The sequence below is a fragment of the Pristis pectinata genome, chromosome 16, assembly GCF_009764475.1.
Source record: "Pristis pectinata isolate sPriPec2 chromosome 16, sPriPec2.1.pri, whole genome shotgun sequence".
NCBI lineage: Eukaryota > Metazoa > Chordata > Chondrichthyes > Rhinopristiformes > Pristidae > Pristis > Pristis pectinata.
In genome coordinates, this window is record NC_067420.1 from 40727036 (window position 1) to 40742624 (window position 15589).

The 15589-nt window shown below is 43.3% G+C and overlaps 1 protein-coding gene across 8 annotated transcripts in view; it reads left to right on the top strand.

Annotated features, from left to right (window-relative positions):
- Positions 1-11351: 11351 nt before the first annotated feature.
- rbm39a (RNA binding motif protein 39a) overlaps positions 11352-15589 on the top strand; it is a 40079-nt gene continuing 35841 nt past the window's right edge. For 3 of the 8 annotated variants that reach the window (XM_052031043.1, XM_052031042.1, XM_052031046.1), the window contains exon 1: positions 11352-13686. The gene's annotated coding sequence lies outside the window, so the exon portion shown is untranslated. The remainder of the gene's footprint in view (positions 13687-15589) is intronic. The other 5 variants (XM_052031049.1, XM_052031048.1, XM_052031047.1 and 2 more) reach the window with 3 other exon arrangements.

The window sequence follows — 15589 nt, forward strand, 5'->3', positions numbered from 1 at the left end:
GGTCAGGCAGCATCCATGGAGAGAGAAACAGAGTAATGTTTCAGGTCAAAGACTCTCCATGAGAACTGTAGCTGGGGTTTGGATTGGAGTGTGAGGAAGGGAGTAGTTGCAAGGGCAGGTGTTGCACCGTGAGAAGAGAAGGGAATGTTGGGAGTGATGGAACAATGGACTTGAGAGTCACTGAGGGTGACGTCCCTTTAGAATGCTGATGGGGGAAAAATGTGTTCAGTGTTGGCATTGTGCTAGAAATGGGGGATAAAGACGATCTGTTAAATATTGTGGAGGAGAAAGGTGGTATTGGTGAAACAGATGTGACAAAGAGAAAAGATTGGAATCCTTACCGGATGTGAGGTAGCAGGACATGTAATTAAGCCAGTTAAGTGACTCAGTGAGTTTAAATTCAATATTAGCTGAGGGCATCCCAGAAAAGGAGAGAATTCATAAATAAACCAGATGAAGCCAAGGCAAGGATGGAAATCAGGAACAATGTTGATTGAGTAGAAAGCAACACCGATCATAAATAACTACCAAAGAACAGGCAAAGGCATGGTGGCCCAAATGGTCTTCTTCTGTCTTGTATCATGAACAGGGACAACACATTTGACCCTAATTGCTGTGTCTGCTGTTGTACATTTAGGGCTTAAAATATTTGCACTGGTAGGTTCAAGTCAAGTGAAGTCAAGTTGGAATTGGTTTATTATTGTCACATGTACCGAGGTACAGTGAGAAACTTTGTTTTGCATGCCATCCATATAGATCATTTCATTACAAACAGTGCATTGAGGTAGTACAAGGGAAAACAATAACAGAAAGCAGAATAATATGTTACAGTTACAGGGAAAGTGTAGTGCAGTAGACAATAAAGTGCAAAGCCATAGTAAGGTAGTCTGTGAGATTGAGAGTCTATCTTATCGTACTAGAGGACCATTCAATTGTCTTATAACAGCAGGATAGAAGCTGTCCTTGAGCCTGGTGGTACGTGCTTTCAGGCTTTTGTATCTTTTGCTCGATGGGAGGGGGGAGAAGAGAGAATGGCCGGGGTGGGAGGAGTCTTTGATTATGTTGGCTGCTTTCCCGAGGAAGCGGGAAGTGTAGACAGAGTCAATGGAGGGGAGGCTGGCTTTCATTATAGACTGGGTTAAGAAATTAGTTGATTACTTTATCTCAGTGTTCACTTAGGAAAAACATACTGCTGTAATCTCAGCAAAGGATGATGTAACTGAGATCCTGGATGGGCTAGAAATTGATGAAGGGGTGACATTATCAAGCCCAGCTGCACAAAGTGGATAAATCACCTGGTTCAGATGGGATGCACATGTCAGGTTACTGACAGGATGAAATTGGCAACATCTACAGATTCAGAGGTGGTGTCTCAACAATGGAAAATTGCAAATGTTATACCCATGTACAAAATATAATGTAGGGATAAACCTGGTAAGCTGCAGAGAGCAGAGGACTCTGCCCAATAGATCACGGGCACATCCCTCCCCACCATCGGTGGTATCTACAGGAGGTGCTGCCTCAAGAAGGCAACATCCATCATCAAAGATCCCCACCATCCGGGCCATGCCATCTTCTCACAGCTACCAGTGGGCAGGAGGTACAGAAGCCTGAAGTCCCACACCTCCAGGTTCAAGAACAGCTACTTCCCTTCAACTATTCGGTTATTGAACCAACTGGCAAAACCCTAATCACTGCCTCAGTATAGCAACACTATGACCACTTTGATCACTTTTCACTATAATGGACTTCTTTTTGTTCTAATTGTGTTCTTTCTTGTAAAAATTGTTTGTGTGAGTTATGTTTAATTTATGTTTTTCTTGTGAATGTTGTGTATCTGATGCTATGTGCCTGTGATGCTGCTGCAAGTAAGTTTTTCATTTCACCTGTGCTACACGTACTTGTGCATGTGACAACAAACTCAACTTGATTTTGACTTTAACTACAGACAAATAGTCTAACCTCAGTGGTGGGGAAAAGTTCTTCAAATAGTAATCAGGGACAGAATTAGCGGTTACATGGATAACTGTGGGAAAGTCAACATGGATTTGTCAAAGACAAGTTGTGTCTAACCAATTTGATGTTTTTTTGATAAGGTTACAGTTATCACAAAGGGAAAGGCAGTTGTTATGGCAAATATGAATCTGCAAAAGGCACTTAATATGTTCCTCTCAATAGGTCTGTCAGCAAAATTGAAGATTGAAGAGGCTGTACTAGCATGGAGTGAAGATTGGCTAAGTAATGGGAAACAGACTAGTAATGAAAACAGAAAATTTGGGAGTCACTCAGCATGTAAGGAAGCATATCTGTAAGAGAAAAGGAGTTAACGTTTCAGGTTGAAAACCCTTTGTCAGATGTTTTGCTGAGTGCTTTCGGTTTTTATTTCAGACTTACTGCTTCTGCAGGATTTTATTTTTTAAAACTTGTAATGAAATGTTGTTGATTAGACCAGAGGGACATGTAGAGGGTGTACCAGGCACAGCTTCCAAATTTATTGATGAGACAAGACTTGGAGATGTTGTGAACTGTAAGGAGGATAGTAATAGACTTCAAGGAGAAAGAGATAGGCTGGTGCAGTGGGCAAAGAGGTGGCAGATGAGATTTAATTATGTGAAATGTGAAGTGCTACATTTTGATAGGAAGAATGGGAAAAGGCAAAATAGACTACAGGGATAATTCTAAAAGGGGTACAAGTACAGAGAGATCTGGGGTATATGTGCATAATGTATTGAAAGTGGCAGGGCTGGTAGAGATGTTCATTAAAAAAGCACAGGATTCTGTACTTCACAAACAGAGGCACAGCATGCAAGAGCAAGGAAGCCATGGTGAACCCTTATAAGTGGTTAGTGTTGCACTATTACAGCACCAGCGATCCGGGTACAATTCCCGCCGCTCTCTGTAAGGAGTTTGTATGTTCTCCCCGTGTCTGCATGGGTTTCCTCCAGGTGCTCCGGTTTCCTCCCACATTCCAAAGACGTATGGGTTAGGAAGTTGTGGGCATGCTATGTTGGTGCCGGAAGCATGGTAACACTTGCAGGCTTCCCCCAGCACATTCTTAGTAATGGAAAAAGATCCATTTCACTGTGTGTTTCAATGTAAATGTGACTAATAAATAAATAACTATCTTATCTTATCTTATAAAACACTGGTTTGACTACAACTGGAGTTTTGTGTCCAGATCTGAGTGCCAAACTTTTGGAAAGATGTAAGTGCTTTGGAGAAGTGCAGAAGAGATTTACCAAAATTATTCCAGGGATGAAGGACTTTAGTTATGTGGATAAACTGGCAAAGCTGGGGTTATTGTCCTTGCAACAGAAGTAATTGCAAGGAGGTCCGATAGACGTTTCTGAATCATAACTGGCTTAGTCAGAGGAGATGGAGAGAAAGTTCCTGGTCAATTGCACCAAAACTTGGGAACTCTTTGGAAATGACTTTTGTCTTCATTAATTTATGGAAATTACTACAGCAGGGCTTTGGAATGAACCATGTAACCGCACTGCACATCTGAGTTGTTGTCAAGCACCCAGACTCAAAGCAGTGTGCATGCTGAAGTGGAGGTAATAGTCTTAAAGGTCCCAAGGTCAACTGCATGTTAAACTTCCCAGGTGCGGAGAGCTTCTTTAGCCTCACTGTTACTTTGATAGCCAGTTATTTGAAGCAACAGCTTTCATTTCTATAACATTTTGAAACAAAGAATAAATTCCCAAGGGGTGTTAGAGAGAAATATAAAATAAAAATATAATGCTGAGCCACGTAAAGATTTATATAGGGAGGTCCCTGAACATGGAACATAGAACAGTACAGCACAGGAACCAGCCCTTTCGCTCACGATATCTGTGCCGACCATGATGCCAATTTAAACTAATTTTAAATTTTAAACATGGTAGTGTAGAGGCAGGCACAGTAGTGTAGCAGTTAGCATAATGCTATTGCAGCACCAGTGACCCGGGTTCAATTCCCGCAGCTGTCTGTAAGGAGTTTGTACATTCTCCCCGTGTCTGCGTGGGTTTCCTCTGGGTGATCCGGTTTCCTCCCACATTCCAAAGACGTGCGGGTTAGGAAGTTGTGGGCATGCTATATTGGCGCCGGAAGCGTGGCGACACTTGCGGGCTGCCCCCAGAACACTCTAAGCAAAAAGATGCATTTCACTGTGTGTTTCGATGTACATGTGACTAATAAAGAGATCTTATCTCATCTCTCTCATAATTCCATCTGTCTGTACATGGTCCATATCCCTCCATTTCCTGCCCGTTCATGAGCCTGTCTAAATGCCTCGTAAATATTACTATTGTATCTGCCTCCACTACCCCCCCGGCAGCTCGCTGCAGGCACCCACCACTCTGTGAAAAACTTACCCTGCTCATCTCCTTTAGACTTCCCCCCTCTCACCTTAAACTTATGCCATCCAGTCTTTGACATTTCCAGGAAAAAGACTCTGATAATCCGCTCTATCTATGCCTCTCATAAGTTTATAAACTTCTATCAGGTCGCCTCTCAGTTTGGTCAGAGACATAGATTTTAAACTCATAGAGTGATAGAATTATTGGCATAAAAACAGCCCCTTGGACCCACCGTCTGCCAACCATCAAACACCCAATTCTACACTAATTCCGTTTTTGTCCTCCACACATTGCTATTCTTAAAATTTTCAAAATTTTATTTACAGCGTGGTAACAGGCCCTTCTGGCCTAATGAGTCCGCACCACCCATTTTAAACCCAATTAACCTACCCATACGTCTTTGCAATGTGGGAGGAAACCGGAGCACTTGGAGAAAACCCACGCAGACACGGGGAGAACGTACAAACTCCTTACAGACAGCGACGGGAATCGAACCCCAAACGCTGGCGCTGTAATAACGTCGGGCTAACTACTACGCTACCATGCCGTCTTATCTATTGTTTCAGGGCCATCTTTAAAGAATAGCAGGTGAGATTGAATATCAACGTTTAGCACTTGGCAGTTGAAGGGTATGAGCACCGACTGTTATGCAACTAAAATTAGGAACGAGCAAGGGACATGTGTAGGATGTGTAGAGGAGTGTAGGATCTTGCAGACATGGCAAGCTCTTGCCAATGCCACCATCTGTAATAATCTGCACACCATCCCAAGTATCGCTTCCTTCACAACACTGGGTTAAATTACTGAAACTTCTGATGCAATAACACTGAATAAATACCTTTGCGGTATAGACTGTGACGGTTCAAGAAGGCAGCTCGGGGAGATGTAGGAATGTGCAATTGTTTATATTCCTGTTAGCCTTGGCAACTAATGTAAACATGTTGCATATGAATAAAAAAAATCTCAGGTCAGAGGCTGGAATTACTACAGAGATAAGGAAGAATATGACCACAGAGAGATTTGAAAAGAAAAATGACAATTTCAGCACCTTTTACATCCTAAAAATATCCAATTTTATGTTCACTTGAAAGGACAAGGACCGAAATATTCATCTCTTTTCTTGTTTTTTTCAGATACTACCTGACCTAATGAGTGTTTCTCACCATAGTCTGGTTTCATTTCAGATTGTCAGTATCCATATCACTTTGCTGCTAAATGAAGTTGTTAATGAGGTTATCTGAAGGTTTGTGAGTTGTGCTGACAGCAGCTGGGGCTCAGTTAGTCGTACATTTGCCAGTAAGTAAAAGGTTGTGTGTTCACTTCAGATACTTGAGTGCAGAGATATGAGCTGATACCCCAGTGCAATACTTCTGCCTCGTTAGAGGTGCTGCTTCTTGGATGAGGCGTTAAAGCAAACAAGTTAGCAAGTCATTTTAAAGAACATTTTAATTGAATTATAGAGTCATTGAATCATACACCCTTCAATCTGTTTCTGTGCTGTATGATTCCATGCTATTAAGTACCTCTCTGTACTTAATGCTATAAGACCATAAGATATTGGAACTAAATTAGGTCATTCTTCCCATTCAATCATGGCTGATTTTTTTCTCTGTTCTACATTGACCTCACATTCATCAAAATCCCTCTCCCTAGTGAACACTGAAGCAAAGTATTCATTAAGGACCTCCCCACCTCCTCCGCCTCCAGGTACATTTCCCCCTTTTATCCCTGAGCGGTCTTACCGTCGCTCCAATCATCCTCCTGTTCTTTATGTATGTGTAGAACACCTTGAGGTTTTCCTTAATTCTTCTCATGTCCCCTTCTACCTCTCCTAAGTCCCTTCTTAAGCTCCTTCCTGGCTACACTATAAATCTCAAGAGCCCTGCCTGATTTTTGCTTCCTAAACCTTAAGTGTGCGTCCTTCTTCCTCTTGACTAAATGTTTCACCTCTGTTGGCAACCATGCTTCCTGTACCCTGCCATCCTTTCCCTGTCTCAGTGGGACAAACCTATCCAGCACCCCATGCAAGTGTTCCCTAAACAGCCTCCACATTTCTTCTGTGCGTTTCCCTGAGAACATCTGTTCCCAATTTACGCTCCCAAGGTCCTGCCTAATACCATCATAATTAGCCCTCCCCAAATTAAAAACTTTCCCATATTGTCTGCTCCTATCCCTGTCCATGGCTATGCTAAAGGTCAGGGAGTTGTAGTCACTATCTCCGAAATGCTTGCCCACCGACAGGGCTGTCACCTGACCAGGTTCATTGCCTAGTACTAGATCCAGTACGGCCTCTCCTCTAGTTAGCCTGTCTACATACTGTGTCAGGAATCCTTCCTGGACACACCTAACAAACTCTGCCCCATCTAAACCTTTTGCACTAGGGAGTTGCCAATCAATATTTGGGAAGTTGAAGTCTCCCATGACAACACCCCTGTTATTTTTGTACCTTTCCAAAACCTGCCTACATATCTGCTCTTCAGTGTCCCAGCGGCTATTGGGGTGCCTATAGAATACTCCCAATATAGTGATCGCTCCCTTCCTGTTTCTGACTTCCACCCACACTGACTCAGTAGAAGATCCCTCCAGGACATCCTCTCTTTCTGCAGCTGTGATACTATCCCTGATTAGCTAAGCCACTCTCTACCTTTAACCTCCCTCCCTATCCCTTTTGAAACGTCTGAACCCTGGAACATCAAGCAGCCTATGCTACCCTTACGAGAGCCAAACCTCTGTAATGGCCACAACATTGTAATTTCATGCACTGATCCATGCTCTAAGTTCGTCACCCTTATTCCCTTATTCTTAATACTCGTATTAAAGTAAACACATTTCAACCCATCCGACTGATTGCATTTATACCCTATCCACTGCCTAGTCCTCCACACTGTCTCTCTGCACAATGCATCTACCTTTACACCGACCAGTCCATCATCTGACCTAACAATCTGGTTCCCATCCCCCTGCCAAACTAGTTTAAACCCTCCCCAACAGCTTTAGCAAACCTGCCTGCAAGGACATTGGTCCCTCTTGAGTTCAGGTGTAACCTGTCCCTTTTGTATAGGTTGTACCTTCCCCTGAAGAGATCCCAGTGATTCATAACTCTAAAACCCTGCCCCCTGCACCAACTCTTCAGCCATGCATTCATCTGCCATATTTTCCTGTTCTTATCCTCACTGGTGCATGGCACAGGCAGCAATCCAGAGATTACCACCCTTGAGGTCCTACTTTTTAGCTTCCTTCCTAACTCCCTATATTCCCTCTTCAGGACCTCATCCCTTTTCCTATCTATGTCATTGGTACCAATATGTACCACGACTTCTGTCTGCTGTCCCTCCCCCTTAAGAATGCTGTGGACTCGATCTAAGATGTCTCTGACCCTGGTATCTGGGAGGCAATATACCATCCAGGAGTCTCGTTCTCATCCACAGAATCTCCTATCTGTTCCTCTAACCGGTGAACCCCCTATCACTACAGCAGTCCTCTTGTCCCCCTCTTCCCTTCTGTGCCACAGAGTCAGAGACCTCGCCACTGTGGCTTTGCCCTGGTAGGTTGTCCCCCCCCAGCAGTATCCAAAATGATATACGTTATTGAGGGGAATGGCCACAGGGGTACCCTGCACTGACTGCCTGTTCCCTTTCCCTCCCCTGATGGTCGCCCATCTACCTGCATCCTGCAACCTAGGTGTGATTGCCTCCCTGTAACTCCTGTCTATCATCTAGAAACTTAGAAACATAGAAAACCTACAGCACAATTCAGGCCCTTCGGCCCACAAAGCTGTGCCGAACATGTCCCTACCTTAGAAATTACCAGGCTTACCCATAGCCCTCTATTTTTCTCAGCTCCATGTACCTATCCAAAAGTCTCTTAAAACACCCTATCGTATCCGCCTCCACCACCATTGCCGGCAGCCCATTCCAAGCACTCACCACTCTCTGAGTAAAAAACTTACCCCTGACATCTCCTCTGTACCTACTCCCCAGCACCTTAAGCTATATCCTCTTGTGGCAACCACTTCAGCCCTGGGAAAAGCCTCTGACTATCTACCCGATCAATGCCTCTCTTCATCTTATATGCCTCTAGCAGGTACCCCCCTCATCCTCTGTCGCTCCGAGGAGAAAAGGCCAAGTTCCTTCAGCCTGCTTTCATAAGGCATGATCCGCAATCCAGGCAGCATCCTCAGTTTTCTGAATGATCTGGAGTTCATCCAGCTCCAGCTCCAGCTCCAGCTCCAGCTCCAGCTCCAGCTCCGGTTCCAGTCTGTAAGGAGCTGCAGCCAGATGCACTTCTCGCAGGTGTAGTCATCAGGGACACTGGAGGTCTCCCTGACTTCCCGCATCCTGCAAGAGGAGCAAACTACTGCCCTACCTGCCATTCCCACTGCTCTAACTGTGCAGTAACAAAGAAAGAAAGAGAACTTACCAGAACCTCACCTCAGCCTCAGCTCAATTCCTCCGCCTCTGTAGTCAAAACCTCAAGTCCTGCTCTTATACTGAGCCACTCCTACAATGGCTGCTCCACAATGGCCGCTCCACAAAATATTCTAGCCTTACTAATCTTCCCAAACTTCATCATCTCACATTTTTTTCCGGATTCACTGTCACTTCTCTCTCCATCTTACCAACTCATCAATATCATCCTGTAGCCAAAGACTACCCTCACTATCAACAACACCACTAATTTTCATGTCCACCTGTGAACTTACTAGTCATACCTCCTACATTCATACCCTGTTTGTATACAGCAAACATGTGGGTCCCAGGACAGAACTTTGCGGTACACCACTGGTCACAGATCATAAAACGAAACCTTTGATCGTCATCTTCTGCCTCCTAACACCAAGCCAATTTTGGATCCAATTTGCCAAATTGCTTTGGATCTCATGGGCCTTACCTTTTGGATCAGTCTCCCATAAGGGACATTGTTAAAGGCCTTAATGTGGTCCATGTAAATTACATCAACCACACTACCCTCAAACCCTCATTACACTTTTAGTTATCTCTTCAAAAAATTCATTAAAATTGATCAGACAGAATATCCTGTTCACAAACCTTGCATACAATAACCTTCCTCTTTAAAGAAGGTCCTTAAAACCTTTATCTTTGACCAGACATCAGGGCACCTACCTTATGTAGTTTAACTCTCCCAGATGGTTATAAGAGATCATGTCAAAGAACATTGGAGGAGAAATCACTGGAGTCCTGGACTGCATTTATCTCTCATTTAAGATAAGATAAGATATCTTGATTAGTCACATGAACATCAAAACACACAGTAAAATGCGTCATTTGCATAGAGTGTTCTGGGGGCAGCCCGCAAGTGTCACCACGCTTCCGGCGCCAACATAGCATGCCCACAACTTCCTAACCTGTACGTCTTTAGAATGTGGGAGGAAACCGGAGCACCTGGAGGACACCCATGCAGACACGGGGAGAATGTCCTTACAGACAGTGGCCAGAATTGAACCTGAGTCGCTGGAGATGTAATAGTGTTAGGCTAACCGTTACACTACCGTGCCACTGAAAACAGAAAATGCTAGAAATACTCAGCAGTCAGGCAGCATCATGGTGAGAAACACAGCGTTAATGTTTCATGTAAATGTCCTGCTTAATAATATTGGTATTGGTATTGGTATTGGTTTATTATTGTCACTTGTACTGAGGTACAGTGAAAAACTTGTCTTGCATACTGATCGTACAGATCAATTCAGTGCAGATACATTGAGTTAGTACAGAGTGCACTGAGGTAGTACAGGTAAAAAAAACAATAACAGAGTACAGAGTAGAGTGTCACAGCTACGGGGAAGTGCATTGCGGGTAGACAATAAGGTGCAAGGTCACAACAAGGTAGATTATAGGTCAAGTGTCCACCTCAACGTATAAGGGAACCATTCAATAGTCTTACCACAGCGGGATAGAAGCTGTCCTTGAGCCTGGTTTGTACGTGCCCTCAGACTCCTGTATCTTCTGCCTGATAGGAGAGGAGAGAGAATGACCCAGGTGGGTGGGGTCTTTGATTATGCTGGCTGCTTCACCAAGGCAGCGAGAGGTATAATAATTCCAGCATTTGTTTTGATTTCACTTTTGTAGTACCTACAGCATTGTTTTCCTGTTGCTAAAAACAGATGATCATTTCATTACCACTGCAGTGGTAAACATGCAATTAAAATCAGGGATTCCGAATTTTAAAACATTAACTGTTTCTGTCTCCACAGGTGGCACCTGAATGCTTTCAGCATTATTTTTCTATACCACATTGGTTTTGTGGTTTGTGTGCAGATTGACTGACCTGTAATTTACAACAATGACTACACTATATATTGTATATAATTCATGTTCATTTAAGTTTATGTTAACTTATGTTTGCCCTTGTCTTGTGCTGTACTGTGCAGCTGCTGCAAAAAACTAATTTTCATGGCATTTATACCCTGTGTATATATACCTATGACAACAATAAACTTGAACTTGAAAGGTACTTTAACAGCAAAAAGAATGTAGTTGGTAGAAATGTGAAAAAGCAGGAAATGCTCAGCAGGTCAGACAGCATTGTTGGAGAGAGAATCAGTTAATGTGTCAGGGCGATGACCTTTCATCATAATGGATTTCATCACCGCTGGAGCAGTGGATGCTGAGGGAAAACCTGATAGAAGGATATAAAATTATGAGGGTAGTGTAGCAGTTAGCGTAACGCTTTACAGCGCCAGCGACCCGGGTTCAATTCTGGCCACTGTCTGTAAGGAGTTGGTACGTTCTCCCCGTGTCCGCGTGGGTTTCCTCCGGGTGCTCCGGTTTCCACCCACATTCCAAAGATGTACGGGTTAGGAAGTTGTGGGCATGCTATGTTGGCGCCGGAAGCGTGGTGACACTTGCGGGCTGCCCCCAGAGCACTCTACGCAAAAGGATGCATTTCACTGTGTGTTTTGATGTACATGTGACTAATAAAGATATCTTATCTTAGATAGTGTTGTGACTGACTAAACCAAGCCACACGGAAGTTGTAACTGGGAAATATAAAAGTCTTTATTCAGTACAGCAGATCTTCTGGAGAGAATCTAGTTCTCCTCCTCTCACACAATATTTTATACATTTTAAACACAAAGACAACAATAAACGATTAACTACAGTTTCAATGGCTATAATCACCTAATTAACTTTAACATTTACAATATAGACAGGTTACTCTGCGGAATTATATATTTACGATGGTAGCACATCCCAACTAGCAGAATTCTTTGAGTATTCAAATACTGGTGGCTGGTCTGAATGCTTCTGAGCACAAACTCCAGACATCCAAAATATACCTCTTTTGTTACAGTATTGAGGGATGGCTCCCTGAATATACAACTTGCCAGAATATTAAGTGGCAAAACAGGCCTGTCCTGAACTGTGCATTAAGTGGCAGGGATACGCCTTTAATGAGGCGTTAATGCAGGAGATGACCACATGATGCCTTCTCTGGTGTTATCCTGAAGTTTTCAATGAGCACCAATTAACATGAACATTCATCTTTTGTCTTCCCCTGTGTAGCTTCAATGGTAAAGAATCAGAATGTCCACACCCAATGAGTGGTTTCCAATCGTTCCCAATATTGTCCTTAAAAGTATCAGTTGAAGTTAAATTGTGAACAGGTTTTATTTCCTGAGGACTGGTTCTTATTTTAATTAATCCATAATTATGCTATCCATAATTACATGACTCCAGAATAAAAGATAGAGTAGACCGCGGTATTTTTGTCCCAGTGTCGAAATGTCTTATACTAGAGGGCATGCATTTAAGGTGAGATGGGGAACATTCAAAGGAGATGTGTGGGGGCAGGCTGTTTACACAAAGAGTGGTGGGTGCCTGGGATGCATTGCCGGGGGTGGTGGTGGAGGGAGATATGATGGAGGCATTAAAGAGGCTCTTAGATAGGCACATGTGTATGCAGAAAATGGAGGGATATGGACATTGTGTAGGCAGAAGGGTTGGGTGTCATTTGCTTAATTAATTCAGCACAACATTGTGGGCCGAAGGGCCTGTTCCTGTGGGGTACTGTTCTCTGTTCTATAGAGCAAATTCAACAATGATTTCTATTTATAAAGCGGCTTTTAATAGGCAAAATGTCTCAAGGTGTTTCACAAGAGCATTATCACACAAAAATACTCAACAAACCCCATAATGAGATCTTAGATCAGAGAAAGGGGCTGCAGTTAGCAGTCTGAGAAAAGTGCTTCATTGATTCAAAGAGCATTCTGGGAGTTGTTATATAAATGAAAATCATTTTTTTAATGTATGATAGAAGCATTTATCTATAAAATTATGACAGGCTTACATAGGGTAGATATAGTCTGTTTCTGATGGTGGGAATGTCTAAATCAGAAATTATCACTTAGATGATGTGAAATTTGTTTTGTGGCAGCAATCCAGTGCAAAGACATAAAATTACTATAAATTACCCTAAATTAAATAATAAAAAACAGAGGGCATAGGTTTAAGGTGAGGGGGAGGAAGTTTAAAGAGATCTGAGGGGTATTTTTTTTAACACACGCACACAGAACAGTTGGTATCTGGAATGAGCTGCCAGAGGAGGTCGTGGAGGCAGGACCGGTAACAGCATTTAAGAGAAACCTGTGGACAGGTACTTGTCTTTGAACTGTGCTGCTGCCCGAAAACAACAAATTTCACGTCATCCAAGTCAGTGATAATAAACGTGATTCTGAATGAGGGCACAGAGATTAATAGAGGCAGGTGGGGTTAGTATACGACGCCGAAGGGCTTGTTTCTATAATTCTGCGGCTCTATGACCGAGATCGTTTCCAGATGCCAGTGAGGGAGCCAGGGGTAACCCCGGTGTATCCTTTGGGTTCTGCTCGGTGACGTCACCAACGTTGCCAACGCGATGCCGTTGCCATGGAGGCGGCGCCTCTGACGCGCGCCGGCCCTGACGCGGCGCCACGCCCCGCCCCGCCCCTGCATGGTGACGGTGGGAAACCCGTTTAGTGCCGCCGCCGCCGGACGGCACGAAACCGGCGCCATTTTGTCATCGCTCTTTGGTCGTCGAGGCCGCTTCATGTGTCCGTGACAGGGGGAAAAAAATCCACTTACACACGCACGCACAGCGCAGCAGCTATCTAATTTAAACGAGAAATATTTTCTGCGCCCTGTTAAACAGCTTCTTTGCCTCGCAGATCCGTTTTTTAAAACAAAATATACATTTTAAAAGTGGCGAGCGAGGCCTAAGGGCGGAAGACGATCCGGAGCAGCAAGGCCTGAAGTCGAGGGATCGCAGCTCGGCCGAGGAGAGAGAGAGCGAGAGAGGGACACCGCCAGCGTCCAGACCCGGCCGCGATCGTCAGTCCTTTCATTTAAAGGTAAATCTTACACCCTCTCCCCCTCCCCGCTCTTTATAATCGCTGACCTTCGCCTGAGGCCGCGTGTGGTGGTAACGGGCCGAGCCTCGAGGAAATGAGACGTTTGTTGTTCTTATCGGCGTAAAAAAATATATAAAAAGCGGGGTTAAAACCATCCCCCATTCTCCGCCAGATCCAAACCAGCGAGGATTTACTCTCCTTCGGTGAGCTCTTTCTTAGCGACCGTCGAAGTTATGCAACAGGCCCCGGGGTGGGAGTTCGCTACGTTTGGTATTAAACTGCTTATAAACCCGTCAGGCGTCAGTATCTGGGTTTTCCTCCGGCCTTGAAGTCTCATTGCGTGCTCATAGCAGTGCATTAATATATATTTTAAAATCATTGGCTAAATCCATTGTGGACATCACATAAGCACTTCAATTCTTGGGTTGGTAACCTTGTTAGACACGGAGGTGGAAGTGTGGCCACAGTATAATAAGGAAGTCGAAATTATTAAGAAGGGGAAGTAGACTCGATGCAGTGGTAAGTCTAAAGATCTTTTATTTGTGTGATGGGACACGATTTTAGGAGTTGAACACCAAATTTGAGTGGGAAATCTTCTGTGGGAAGGGTCCTGTGATATGAGTTGCAGGGGAGTTATTATTAAAAGACATGAAGGGAAAATGTCTAATTTTGATAAATGGCCGGATTAATTTACATTTAAACTGTTTCAATTCTTAATGCATGATAGTTGGCTGGAGAAGTTTTTGTCAAATTCTCACCAAATTTTAACAGGAAGTGCAGATTTTATAGTAATAGTTTCGGTCTACATAGGTATTTAACCAGTGAATGCTAACTGCTGTTTAGTATAAAGAGTTTCTGATCCTGAGGTTGCACGCACTTTCATCATTCTATGTGGAGGAGCGGGACAATTTCACACACCAATTCTCTGCATGTTCTCAAGTTACATGTTGGTTCCAAGGTGCCTTAAAATAGATACTTTTCTAAGTGTCTATTTTCATGTTGTCACAACGTTTAGATAATTGTAGGCTTACTCTGATTTTTAAGTTCTCAGCTTTACTACTGGTTCCCTTAAATTTTAGTTGGGCTAGTATGAGTGACTTCCTTTGACCATTGAAAGGATGTTATTAAATGCTTGAAGTGTGGTAGATTAGTCTTCAACAGCTGATCATGTTTAAAGGCAAGTTTTGTTTAACATGGACATTGATTAACCATTCAACCTGTTTGCTCAAAGAGTAAAAATACTTATTGAAATCATGTTTGTTAGGGCACAAATAGTTTGAAAACATTTTTTAGGTATCAAATTGGAATGGCTTGTGAAATTTCAAGCCGTCTTTGTGTGTAGGGTTAAAATAAGAGCAGATAGTTCTATTTTGCTGTACATCAGCTCATTTTATCTACTCTATTGGTATTGCTCATCTCCTTCCCTCTGATTCAGAGATCCGTAGATAGGTACATTCCCACTCAGACAAGGTTCCCTGGAAACCAGCTGTAGAAGCAAATGCTGAATGAGCCCAAATCTAACTTCCCTCTCCTTACTCGGGTTATTTCAGGAGGAGACAGATTTTCCTGCAAAAACAAACTGCAGCTTGTTCCAGTAGTTCTAATAAAACTCCTTGCGTGCACCTGATGTGTCAAGGATTCTTCCTGCATCAAGGAACAGTTCCTCAAGCCTGTTGTATCTTACTGTCAGATAATGGCTGAATTTAGCTCAGCTTTTGCCTCCTTTCTCTTGACGTGCTTACCCAATGAATGTTCAGTCTTGAAACTTTTTAATTTACTCACCATCCACATTCTGGGTAGTGGGGAAAAATTTCATTACCCTTAAATTTGCATCTGGACTTAATCCCATGGTGATCATGATATAATTAATTATGCCCCCTTGTTCCACATTCTTCCTTGGTGA